The sequence below is a fragment of the Pseudophryne corroboree genome, chromosome 8, assembly GCF_028390025.1.
Source record: "Pseudophryne corroboree isolate aPseCor3 chromosome 8, aPseCor3.hap2, whole genome shotgun sequence".
Classification (NCBI taxonomy): Eukaryota; Metazoa; Chordata; class Amphibia; order Anura; family Myobatrachidae; genus Pseudophryne; species Pseudophryne corroboree.
Window position 1 is genome coordinate 259,086,276 of NC_086451.1, and position 12,381 is coordinate 259,098,656.

General features: G+C 46.0%; 1 protein-coding gene across 4 annotated transcripts in view; it reads left to right on the forward strand.

Moving 5' to 3' along the window:
* Window positions 1-12,381, forward strand: part of LOC134948915 (ligand of Numb protein X 2-like) — a 136,211-nt gene that overhangs the window by 27,440 nt on the left and 96,390 nt on the right. For 2 of the 4 annotated variants that reach the window (XM_063937195.1, XM_063937194.1), the window contains exon 2: window positions 7,943-8,031. The exons of the other annotated variants lie outside the window; for them this stretch is intronic. The gene's annotated coding sequence lies outside the window, so the exon portion shown is untranslated. The remainder of the gene's footprint in view (window positions 1-7,942; window positions 8,032-12,381) is intronic. 4 annotated transcript variants of the gene reach the window in all.

The following is a 12,381-nucleotide window of genomic DNA, read 5'->3' on the forward strand; positions in this document are numbered from 1 at the left end:
TGGGGGCGGCCACTCATGGAATTAGGCTCCACCCCCTAAATAGCCGCAAATCGCGGCATTACCACCGTGAGCCGATTAGGGCAGGTAGGGCTGGGGCAGAGCAGGCCTGGCCAGGCTCTGTGTCCCCTCTCCTGCTACATCTTCCGTGGGTGCAGGGGCATTTCCAGGTGGAGCCACTGAAAAGAGAGAGTGGAGCCACTGTGGGAGGGGGCGGAGCCACTGCTAGGGAGGAGGTGGCAGTGGCACCATGGAGGAGGTCGGGACCTGTGACTGGCTGAGACACAGTGTCAGTGATGAGGAAGCAGGAGGAGCTGCTGCTGCCGCACATCAGCTGTAAAGTGTGGCAGCCGGCAGCGGTATTTCACCTGACTGCCGCTCCTCTGCTATAGCTGATAAGCGCCTCTCTCATCTTTGCGGGGGGGGCAAGCTGCCCCCTTGCCCTCCCTATTCCGACGCCCCTGATGGTTATCCCTAAACAGTGTATTTTAATATATAGCCCTGTAAGTCACAATTTAGGAATGACTCGTGACAAACATTATGGTTATTTCTCTAACGTCCTAAGTGGATGCTGGGGACTCCGTAAGGACCATGGGGATTAGCGGCTCCGCAGGAGTCTGGGCACAAAAGTAAAGCTTTAGAACCACCTGGTGTGCACTGGCTCCTCCCCCTATGACCCTCCTCCAAGCCTCAGTTAAGATTTTGTGCCCGAACGAGAAGGGTGCACACTAGGTGGCTCTCCTGAGCTGCTTAGTGAAAAGTTTAGTTTTAGGTTTTTTATTTTCAGTGAGACCTGCTGGCAACAGGCTCACTGCATCGAGGGACTAAGGGGAGAAGAAGCGAACTCACCTGCGTGCAGAGTGGATTGGGCTTCTTAGGCTACTGGACATTAGCTCCAGAGGGACGATCACAGGCCCAGCCATGGATGGGTCCCAGAGCCGCGCCGCCGGCCCCCTTACAGAGACAGAAGAGGTCCGGAAAATCGGCGGCAGAAGACGTCCTGTCTTCAACAAGGTAGCGCACAGCACTGCAGCTGTGCGCCATTGCTCTCAGCACACTTCACACTCCGGTCACTGAGGGTGCAGGGCGCTGGGGGGGGGCGCCCTGAGACGCAATAAAAACACCTTGGATGGCAAAAAATGCATCACATATAGCTCCTGGGCTATATGGATGCATTTAACCCCTGCCAGAATACATAGAAAAACGGGAGAAAAGGCCGCCGATAAGGGGGCGGAGCCTATCTCCTCAGCACACTGGCGCCATTTTCCCTCACAGCTCCGTTGGAGGGAAGCTCCCTGGCTCTCCCCTGCAGTCACTACACTACAGAAAGGGTTAAAAAGAGAGGGGGGCACTAATTAGGCGCAGTATAAACAATACAGCAGCTATATATATAGCGCTCTGGTGTGTGCTGGCAAACTCTCCCTCTGTCTCCCCAAAGGGCTAGTGGGGTCCTGTCCTCTATCAGAGCATTCCCTGTGTGTGTGCTGTGTGTCGGTACGTTTGTGTCGACATGTATGAGGAGAAAAATGATGTGGAGACGGAGCAGATTGCCTGTAATAGTGATGTCACCCCCTAGGGGGTCGACACCTGAGTGGATGAACTGTTGGAAGGAATTACGTGACAGTGTCAGCTCTGTATAAAAGACAGTGGTTGACATGAGACAGCCGGCTACTCAGCTTGTGCCTGTCCAGACGTCTCATAGGCCGTCAGGGGCTCTAAAGCGCCCGTTACCTCAGATGGCAGATATAGACGCCGACACGGATACTGACTCCAGTGTCGACGGTGAAGAGACAAATGTGACTTCCAGTAGGGCCACACGTTACATGATGGAGGCAATGAAAAATGTTTTACACATTTCTGATAATACGAGTACCACCAAAAAGGGGTATTATGTTCGGTGAGGAAAAACTACCTGTAGTTTTCCTGAATCTGAGAAATTAAATGAGGTGTGTGATGATGCGTGGGTTTCCCCCGATAACAACTGATAATTTCTAAAATGTTGTTGGCATTATATCCTTTCCCGCCAGAGGTTAGGGTGCGTTGGGAAACACCCCCTAGGGTGGATAAAGCGCTCACACGCTTGTAAGGGCTCTACCCTCTCCTGAGATGGCCGCCCTTAAGGATCCTGCTGATAGAAAGCAGGAGGGTATCCTAAAATGTATTTACACACATACTGGTGTTATACTGCGACCAGCAATCGCCTCAGCCTGGATGTGCAGTGCTGGGTTGGCGTGGTCGGATTCCCTGACTGAAAATATTGATACCCTAGATAGGGACAGTATATTTTTGCCTATAGAGCATTTAAAAGATGCATTTCTATATATGCGTGATGCACAGCGGAATATTTGCCGACTGGCATCAAGTCTAAGTGCGTTGTCCATTTCTACCAGTAGAGGGTTATGGACACGACAGTGGTCAGGTGATGCGGATTTCAAACGGCATTTGGAAGCAACATGAGAAGACGCCGTATTATCAGGCGCAGTCTTTTCGTGGACAAGCGGGAAAAAGGTTCCTCATTCTGCCCCGTGACAGAGGGAGAGGAAAAAGGCTGCAGAAATCAGCCAGTTCCCAGGAACAGAAACCCTTTCCCGCCTCTGCCAAGCCCTCAGTATGACGCTGGGGCTTTACAAGCAGAATCGGGCACGGTGGGGGGCCCGTCTCAATCAATTTCAGCGCGCAGTGGGCTCACTCGCAAGTAGACCCCTGGATCCTTCAGTGATATCTCAGGGGTACAAATTGGAATTCGAGACGTCTCCCCCTCGCCGTTTCCTAAAGTCGGCTTTACCGATGTCTCCCTCTGACAGGGAGACAGTTTTGGAAGCCATTCACAAGCTGTATTCCCAGCAGGTGATAATCAAGGTACCCCTCCTGCAACAGGGAACGGGGTATTATTCCACACTGTTGTGGTACCGAAGCCGGACGGCTCGGTGAGACCGATTCTAAATCTAAAATCTTTGAACACTTACATACAGAGGTTCAAATTCAAGATTGAGTCACTCAGAGCAGTGATTGCGAACCTGGAAGAAGGGGACTACATGATGTCTCGGGACATCGAGGATGCTTACCTTCATGTCCAAATTTACCCTTCTCACCAAGGGTACCTCAGGTTTATGGTACAGAACTGTCACTATCAGTTCAGACGCTGCCGTATGGATGGTCCACGGCACCCCGGGTCTTTACCAAGGTAATGGCCGAAATGATGATATTCCTTCGAAGGAAGGGAATTTTAGTTATCCCTTACTTGGACGATTCCCTGATAAGGGTAAGATCCAGGGAACAGTTGGAGGTCGGTGTAGCACTATCTCAGGTAGTGTTGCGGCAGCACGATTGGATTCTCAATATTCCAAAATCGCAGCTGGTTCCGACGACTCGTCTTCTATTCCTAGGGATGATCCTGGACACAGTCCAGAAAAAAAGGTGTTTCTCCCGGAGGAGAAAGCCAGGGAGTTAACCGAGCTAGTCAGGAACCTCCTAAAACCGAGCCAAGTCTCAGTGCATCAATGCACAAGGGTTCTGGGTAAAATGGTGGCTTCCTACGAAGCAATCCCATTCGGCAGATTCCACGCAAGAACTTTCCAGTGGGACCTGCTGGACAAATGGTCCGGGTCGCATCTTCAGATGCATCAGCGGATAACCCTGTCACCAAGAACAAGGGTGTCCCTCCTGTGTTGGTTGCAGAGTGCTCATCTTCTAGAGGGCCGCAGATTCGGCATTCAGGACTGGGTCCTGGTGACCACGGATGCCAGCCTGCGAGGCTGGGGAGCAGTCACACAGGGAAGGAATTTCCAGGGCTTATGGTCAAGCCTGGAGACATCACTTCACATAAATATCCTTAAGCTAAGGGCCATTTACAATGCTCTAAGCTTAGCAAGACCTCTGCTTCAAGGTCAGCCGGTGTTGATCCAGTCGGACAACATCACGGCAGTCACCCACGTAAACAGACAGGGTGGCACAAGAAGCAGGAGGGCAATGGCAGAAGCTGCAAGGATTCTTCGCTTGGCGGAAAATCATGTGATAGCACTGTCAGCAATTCCGGGAGTGGACAACTGGGAAGCAGACTTCCTCAGCAGACACGACCTCCACCCGGGAGAGTGGGGACTTCACCCAGAAGTCTTCCACATGATTATAAACCGTTGGGAAAAACTCGACAGGTATTGCGCCAGGTCAAGGGACCCTCAGGCAATAGCTGTAGACGCTCTGGTAACACCGTGGGTGTACCAGTCAGTGTATGTGTTCCCTCTTCTGCCTCTCATACCCAAGGTACTGAGATTGATAAGATGGAGAGGAGTAAGCACTATATTCGTGGCTCCGGATTGGCCAAGAAGGACTTGGTAACCGGAACTTCAAGAGATGCTCACGGAGGATCCGTGGCCTCTACCTCTAAGAAGGGACCTGCTCCAGCAAGGACCCTGTCTGTTCCAAGACTTACCGCGGCTGCGTTTGACGGCATGGCGGTTGAATGCCGGATCCTGAAGGAAAAAAGGCATTCCGGATCAAGTCATCCCTATCCTGATCAAAGCCAGGAAGGCTGTAACCGCAAAACATTATCACCGCATTTGGCGAAAATATGTTGCGTGGTGCGAGGCCAGTAAGGCCCGACGGAGGAAATTCAACTGGGTCGATTCCTACATTTCCTGCAAACAGGAGTGTCTATGGGCCTGAAATTGGGGTCCATTAAGGTTCAAATTTCGGCCCTGTCAATTTTCTTCCAAAAAGAACTAGCTTCAGTCCCTGAAGTTCAGACGTTGTAAAAGGGGTACTGCATATACAGCCTCCTTTTGTGCCTCCAGTGGCACCTTGAGATCTCAATGTAGTTTTTGGGTTCCAAAAGTCACATTGGTTTGAACCACTTAAATCTGTGGAGTTAAAATATCTCACATGGAAAGTGGTCATGCTGTTGGCCCTGGCCTGGGCCAGGCGCGTGTCAGAATTGGCGGCTTTATCCTGTAAAAGCCCTTATCTGATTTTCCATTCGGACAGGGCGGAATTGAGGACTCGTCCTCAGTTTCTCCCTAAGGTGGTTTCAGCGTTTCACCTGAACCAACCTATTGTGGTGCCTGCGGCTACTAGGGACTTGGAGGACTCCAAGTTGCTAGACGTTATCAGGGCCCTGAAAATATATGTTTCCAGGACGGCTGGAGTCAGAAAATCTGACTCGCTGTTTATCCTGTATGCACCCAACAAGCTGGGTGCTCCTGCTTCTAAGCAGACTATTGCTCGTTGGATTTGTAGTACAATTCAGCTTGCACATTCTGTGGCAGGCCTGCCACAGCCAAAAATTTGTAAATGCCCACTCCACAAGGAAGATGGGCTCATCTTGGGCGGCTGCCCGAGGGGTCTCGGCTTTACAACTTTGCCGAGCAGCTACTTGGTCAGGAGCAAATACGTTTGTAAAATTCTACAAAATTGATACCCTGGCTGAGGAGGACCTGGAGTTCTCTCATTTGGTGCTGCAGAGTCATCCGCACTCTCCCGCCCGTTTGGGAGCTTTGGTATAATCCCCATGGTCCTTACGGAGTCCCCAGCATCCACTTAGGACGTTAGAGAAAATAAGAATTTACTTACCGATAATTCTATTTCTCGTAGTCCGTAGTGGATGCTGGGCGCCCATCCCAAGTGCGGATTGTCTGCAATACTGGTACATAGTTATTGTTACCAAAAAAATCGGGTTATTGCTGTAGTGAGCCATCTTTTCTAGAGGCTCCTCTGTTATCATGCTGTTAACTGGGTTTAGATCACGAGTTGTACGGTGTGATTGGTGTGGCTGGTATGAGTCTTACCCGGGATTCAAAATACTTCCTTATTGTGTACGCTCGTCCGGGCACAGTATCCTAACTGAGGCTTGGAGGAGGGTCATAGGGGGAGGAGCCAGTGCACACCAGGTGGTTCTAAAGCTTTACTTTTGTGCCCAGACTCCTGCGGAGCCGCTAATCCCCATGGTCCTTACGGAGTCCCCAGCATCCACTACGGACTACGAGAAATAGAATTATCGGTAAGTAAATTCTTATTTTAGGATGCTCTTGCCAGCATTCCAACAGCTCTTTGTGGGCATTGCCCACAATTCAACACTAATTAAATTGACCCGTTAGATGTTGATTTGCAGTGTTCCCAATAAAATTAGACAGCACATTGTGGGTAGATTTGCTAAAGCTTCTAAAATGGAAAAGTGATGGTGTTGCCCATAGACAGAATCGGTTAGGTTGCTATCATTTGCTAGGCTGCAATAGAGAAATGGTAGCTAGAATCTGATTAATTACTAAGAGCATCTCAATCACTTTTCAGTTTTACAAGCTTTAGTAAATCTACTCCTGGGTGTGCATAGAAAAAACTTCCTGCAAATTTTGCAATGATAACTGCTTAGTTCAGTGTATCTTAAATTGTGATAACTGCGCATATATAATTTAACTTTTGTGTATGAGGCCCCAAAACAGCAATGCCCAATAACAAAACAGATACCTCCCAACATGAATAGATAAACAAAACTGGACCAAAATAATACTAGCCCCAGATCAGGCCTAGCAGTTATATTATGTTATCTGTCACACTCAGAAACCAACAGGCTGCACTTATTTTGGGGTATAGTAATTGGGATAGTTCTGCCAAAATGAGCACTCATGAAAGGCATGAAATAGTCTAGATAGAACATAGAGTAATTTAATTCATACTAGTTTCAAGCAGAAAGCGCCTTATTATAGCTCGCAACATGTTGTTCTGTTATTAGGGGCATCCTATGCATAGCAGCGCACCTCAGCATGGGTGTGGTATGGAGGGTCGACAGTGTCTAGGTCAACCACCATTAGTAACTAGGTCACAGGGTTTCTAGGTTGACATGAGTTTTGTTTTTAATTTGGTGTCGTTTTCTCCATACAGTGAGCGGGAACCCCAGTTAGTGCACTGTGTCCCCTCATATGGCTCGCTTTGCTCGCCATGCTTCGGGCAGGTTACTATTCCCAATCGTAGTCCACGTGGATCGTAAAGTATGATAAAGTTCCAAAAAAGTTAAAAATTGAGAAAAAATCATGTCAACCTTTTGACCTGTCGACCTAGTTACTGTCAACCAATAGTGGTCGACCTAGACATTGTCGACCTAAGTGTGGTCGACCTAGAGACCGGATACCTTACTGCACCTTACCAGTGGCATGATAACATCCTGTTGGAAGCAGGACCATTTTACAGGGCATGCTTTATGTTTATGAACTGCTTTAATAGATAATTACTATTTATGTGTTACTGTGCTGTGGGGTGGCATTCAGGGGTGTAAAGTCATTCCAGTAGCAAGTTAGAATTTGTTGTCCTGTATGTATGTATGTCCTACAGTATGCCTATATGTGCTCCTCGGCCTTTATGTGCCATGTCAGTATGTGCTCCTCTGTCTGTATGTACCTATGTCTGCATATGCTCCTCTATTTATGTATGTGGCTATAGTATGCCTATATGTACTCCACTATGGGGCCTATGTACTAAGCCTTGGATAGAGATAAATCTGATGGAGATAAAGTACCAGCCAATCAGTACCTGTCATTTTTCAAACCCAGCCTGTGGCATGGCAGTTAGGAGCCGATTGGCTGGTACTTTATCTCTATCGTATTTATCTCCATCCAAGGCTTAGTAAATAGACTCCTTTGTCTTTATGTGCCTATGCCTGTATGTGCTCCTGTGTCCATATGTACCTATGTCTGTATGAGCTCCTCTATGGGTTGGGTAAGGGATCCCGGTAGTGAGGATGCTGATGGTCAGAATACCAACACTTCTTGGTAAGTAAACTAAGGGTGTGGTATGTTAAGTAGATTAGACTTAGGTCGACAGTGTCTAGGTCGACCACTATTGGTCGACAGGAAGTAGGTAGACATGGTTTCTAGGTCGACAGGGACTCTAGATTGACATGAGAAAAGGTCAACATGATTTTTGTAACTTTTTTTTTTTTGGTGTTGTTTTCTCCGTACAGTGACCAGAAACCCCAATTAGTGCACCGCTTCGCTCGCCATGCTTCGGGCAAGGTTACCGTTCCCAACTGTACTCCACGTGGATCGTAAAGTATGAAAAATTTTTTAAAAATGAAGAAAAAAATATGAAAAACTCATGTCAACCTTTTGTCATGCCGACCTAGAAACCATGTCGACCTACTTACTGTGGACCAATAGTGGTCGAACTAGACCGTGTCAACCTACTTACTGTCGACCTAAAGACCGGATCCCGTAAACTAACCCTAACCCTACCCCTAACCCTCCCCTCATGCATCCTAATTCTATAGTGAAGGTTAGGAAAGAGAGAAGGGGAGAGAGAAGGGGACAGAGAGAAGGGTGGGAGAGAGAGAGAGAGAGAGAGAGAGAAGGGGACAGAGAGAGAAGGGGACAGAGAGAGAGAAGAGGGGTAAAGAGAGAAGGGGGGAGAGAGAGAGGGAAGGGCGGAAGACAGAGTAAGAGAAAGGGTTAATACTGGCATCTCCTACCTCCCCCCCCCCCCCCCCCCCCCCAGCACCACCACCACCGGCATCACTGTGTTCCTTCGATTACCCTCCCCCTTCAGCACAGGCGGCACTATGTACCTCCCCCCATCCCTCTTCCCTAGTACTGGCGTCACTGTGTACCTGGTTCAGCAGCGGCGGGTCCCCCGTCATCTGGTTTTGGCGACGGGGCCGGCCGGTCACTACATTGTGACGTTGAGCCCCGGCAGCAACCGCAGCGTCAGAGAGGAGAAGCTAAGGAGGGAGAGAGGAAACGTGAGGGGGAAGTTGGATTGCCTCCTCCTTTTTAGTTTCGGCCGTGGATAGCCTCTTTAGAACTGGACTCGATAAGCCAGAGGTGCACTGAGTGCATTTTACCGAGAAGCATTTAAAACGTAGCTGGTGTCGCTGGAGTGTATGTGGGGGTGAGTAGGCAGGTATCGGACGGATGCTGATGGTAACAGAAGAAAAATATTTTTTTTCTTGTTACCAATGTTTACCAGCACCGTCTGGGCATATTTTAATGGGGGGCCTAGAGCTGCAGCTCCACCCACCCCATTGTTAATCCGGCCCTGGCCATCACAGCTTACTTGCCTACATCTGAAAAATCATCTTGGGAGTATTGCAAAAAAAAAAAAATACATGCACGTGGCACTGAAGAGGGTGTGACATATAATATAATATTTATATGTATATATACACACTGTACAATAATTAAGCTGAACAACCAATTCTCTGCAATGAGCATTGCACAATGTGTACACAGCTCCTAGAGCCCAAGGTCGTTCCAAAACCAGCTGTATTGGCTCTCGATTGGTACAACATTTGCCAGTCCTGATGAGTTGCTGTTGTGCAGCCAATGCAGTGTGTACAGAAATCATCTGACAAATTGCGCCTAAACATAACCTCAACTATCTTTAAGGAATTTATCCTATAGGAACAATAATTGTGTAATGTGTGCAAAGAAAATTGGACAGTCTCTGGATTGTTGTAGCTGTTAAAAAAAAAAAAAAATGTGGATTGTTCCTTTATCTTTCTGGTGTGTACCTAGTTTAAGTTACATTACAGCTACAGTAGATAATGTGGGTAATGTGCGCATACAGTATGATAGGAGGCTGCACTTTGATCCAAGTGTTTAAGTTTTGTACACCATGCTGGGTTGTTGTCACAGCAAAAAGTAAAATAAATATGTGCCCGGCCTCTGGGAGACTGCTAGTCTCTCCATGAAGTCAGAGAAATCACCACTATATTATAGGGAGGATCTCTGGCATCCAGGGAGTGTTGGCAACTGTGTGTCTGTCCCCAGCACGGAATAATATTGAAGATCTTGGAGAGAATTCAAACATGCAGAACGTGCAAGGAGACCTGTGAATATTTCTGAGCTAGAAGAGTTCTGCATGGAGGAGTGGGAGTAGCCAAAGCGTTACAAAGTACTGGCTGAGGTTGCTCTTTCTGCATTAAATGTATTATGATGATGATAATCATCATCATCAATAATAATAATAATAATAATAATAATAATAATTATTGTATTATCTGTTGAATTCAGTGAAGAACTTATAATTGTGTATTAAAATGAGAGTAGTAAAATCATGATATATCTAAGCTTTGTAATTTGGAGGGGTGTTAACTTTTTTTTCATGTAGGGATGCAGTGAAACATACTGTACATACATATTTGTTGAAGTTATGTGATACGTAGTGAATACAAGGAACATTGTTTCAACAATACTGTGCTTATTTGTATAGAAAGTGCAGCGGTCATTAGTTGGCAGAATCAGTGCTCTGTATTATGGGGGAAGTCATTAGCCCAGAGGTTCCCAAACTTTTATGAATCCGAGCGCCGTGAGTATCAGTATTTGTTTTCAAAGCACCCCCAGGCTAAAAGTTTCTTATCAAGAAATGTAGAAAAAAATTGATAAATTAAGTAAATTGTGTTTATATGTCATCCTTCTGTTCAATTATGTGGTGAGGGACAGCATTTGCTTCTGTCTGTGCACACATTTCATGACTGGTAGCCACCAGCACTGATTTTATCTGTTACATTGACCATAAATAATTTAAAGCGATCCTGGACCACCTAACCAAGGCACCCCTGCAAGTGTCCCGAGGCACTCCAGGGTGCAACGGCACACAGTCTGTGAACCACTGAATTAGGGGGATTGTCTCAAAGGGAATTTATATTACATACAACCCTTCTACTGCAATATCTTCATCTAATATTTTTATATTTGGGCTGGGTTGTGTAATAATAATGCCAAACTCTATTATAATCACTAAGCCTAGCAGCAATGAATATTTCTTCTTATTGCACGCTGTGGGTGTTGCACATAACCATAACTGGCATGGCATGTCTGATTATTATTAGATGACTACATCTGATCGCATGTGTACATAGTATGGGCCATTCTGTCCAATCACATGACCCCAATGGACATATTGTAGACCTGGCCAATTGGCAAGCTTGTTGTATGGTTGGATTAACCCACCTATTCATGTGCATTTGTATACAATTTTGCTACTTTAGAGAGTAGCAATTCTTTGGACAGCTGTGATTTAGATGCAAAATTAGATTAAAAGTAATGGTTTATAATTAGTGAAATTATCAAACTTGATAGGTTGATTATTGGTTTAGGAGGGTCAGACTCTTTTCCTTGTAGTCATTTTACCCCAACACTACCAGGAATTGCTCTGATGCCATCTTGCAGTGTTGTTGCCATGATTGGGCCTCTAGGTAAATACATTGTTTTTTTTTCCTTTTTAGTAATTGAATAGAATGGCTTTCTCCTTCATTGTGCGTCACTGCTGATATCATATGTCAGGTCACCTTTCGGCGCCATATAAAAAAAGAATAACAATAATAAGATTGCAGTAGTTATTTGCTTCAATATATACTTCAAGTTATTTACATTATTGCTGGCTCTGTCTTGTTCACTCATAAATACATTTTTATATACTGTGTGGAATGTTGCATTATAGAGATTATTGCTTTGTTAATCTGCACAATGTCATTCCTTAAAGACATGATATTTCTGTTCAATTATAACCAGGTTCTTAAATATGCCTTCATCTGAGGGTAGCATTCATGTACAGGACATAACACGTGCATTACCTGAGGTCACTGAATGTATTGGGAAGTTAAATTTAATATAATTGCACTTTCCAAAGGTCTAATAACCATAGATAGAGACAATTACATTGTTCTTAAGTTAAATGAACACAATTTTTTCTCCCTGACCCTTTTTATGATCCACCCAAATGGCATTTTTTTTTATTTACACTTCACTCCATTCTTCAGCCTTCATGGTCACAGTTTAACAGGTCCATAGTCCAGCATTTCTATACAGCTCTCCTTCCTCTAAATATAATAGTAACTCTATAGTATGCTTTACATATGACCTATTGAGGAATTTTATACATAGAAGCCTATCCAATTAACTGACGATTTTTCCCTTCAAAAGCGTTAACATTGTTTTTTAAAATTTATTTTATTTAATAAAGTTGAAAAAGTATTTTTTAAATATTTAAACATTATTTTATGCACATCTGCAGAACGGATCTCCTCGTCAAGAAAGGGGGGACAGGGTGGGACGGTGCACTTGCATGAAATCTGACCTTGCCAGTTAAGTGGTTTTAAGCACTGCTGTTCTGCACTACTAATTTAGGGCCTAATTCAGCATGGGTTGTAGTTGTGTGAGAAATTGCACAACTACAACCCTTTACACTAGCATGCGGGGGGATGCCCAGCACACAGCAAGTCTGCCCCGGGCCCTACTTCCCGCTAACATGCAAACGCTTCACTCAGCAGCGAAGCGCTCGCATGATAAGGATAGTCCTCTGCCTGCACAACCTAGCTGTGAAAGCAGACGGCTACCTGCAATGTTTTCGGGGTCGCAACGACTGCGTGTGATTCACGCAGCCATGGCCCGCCCCACAAACATC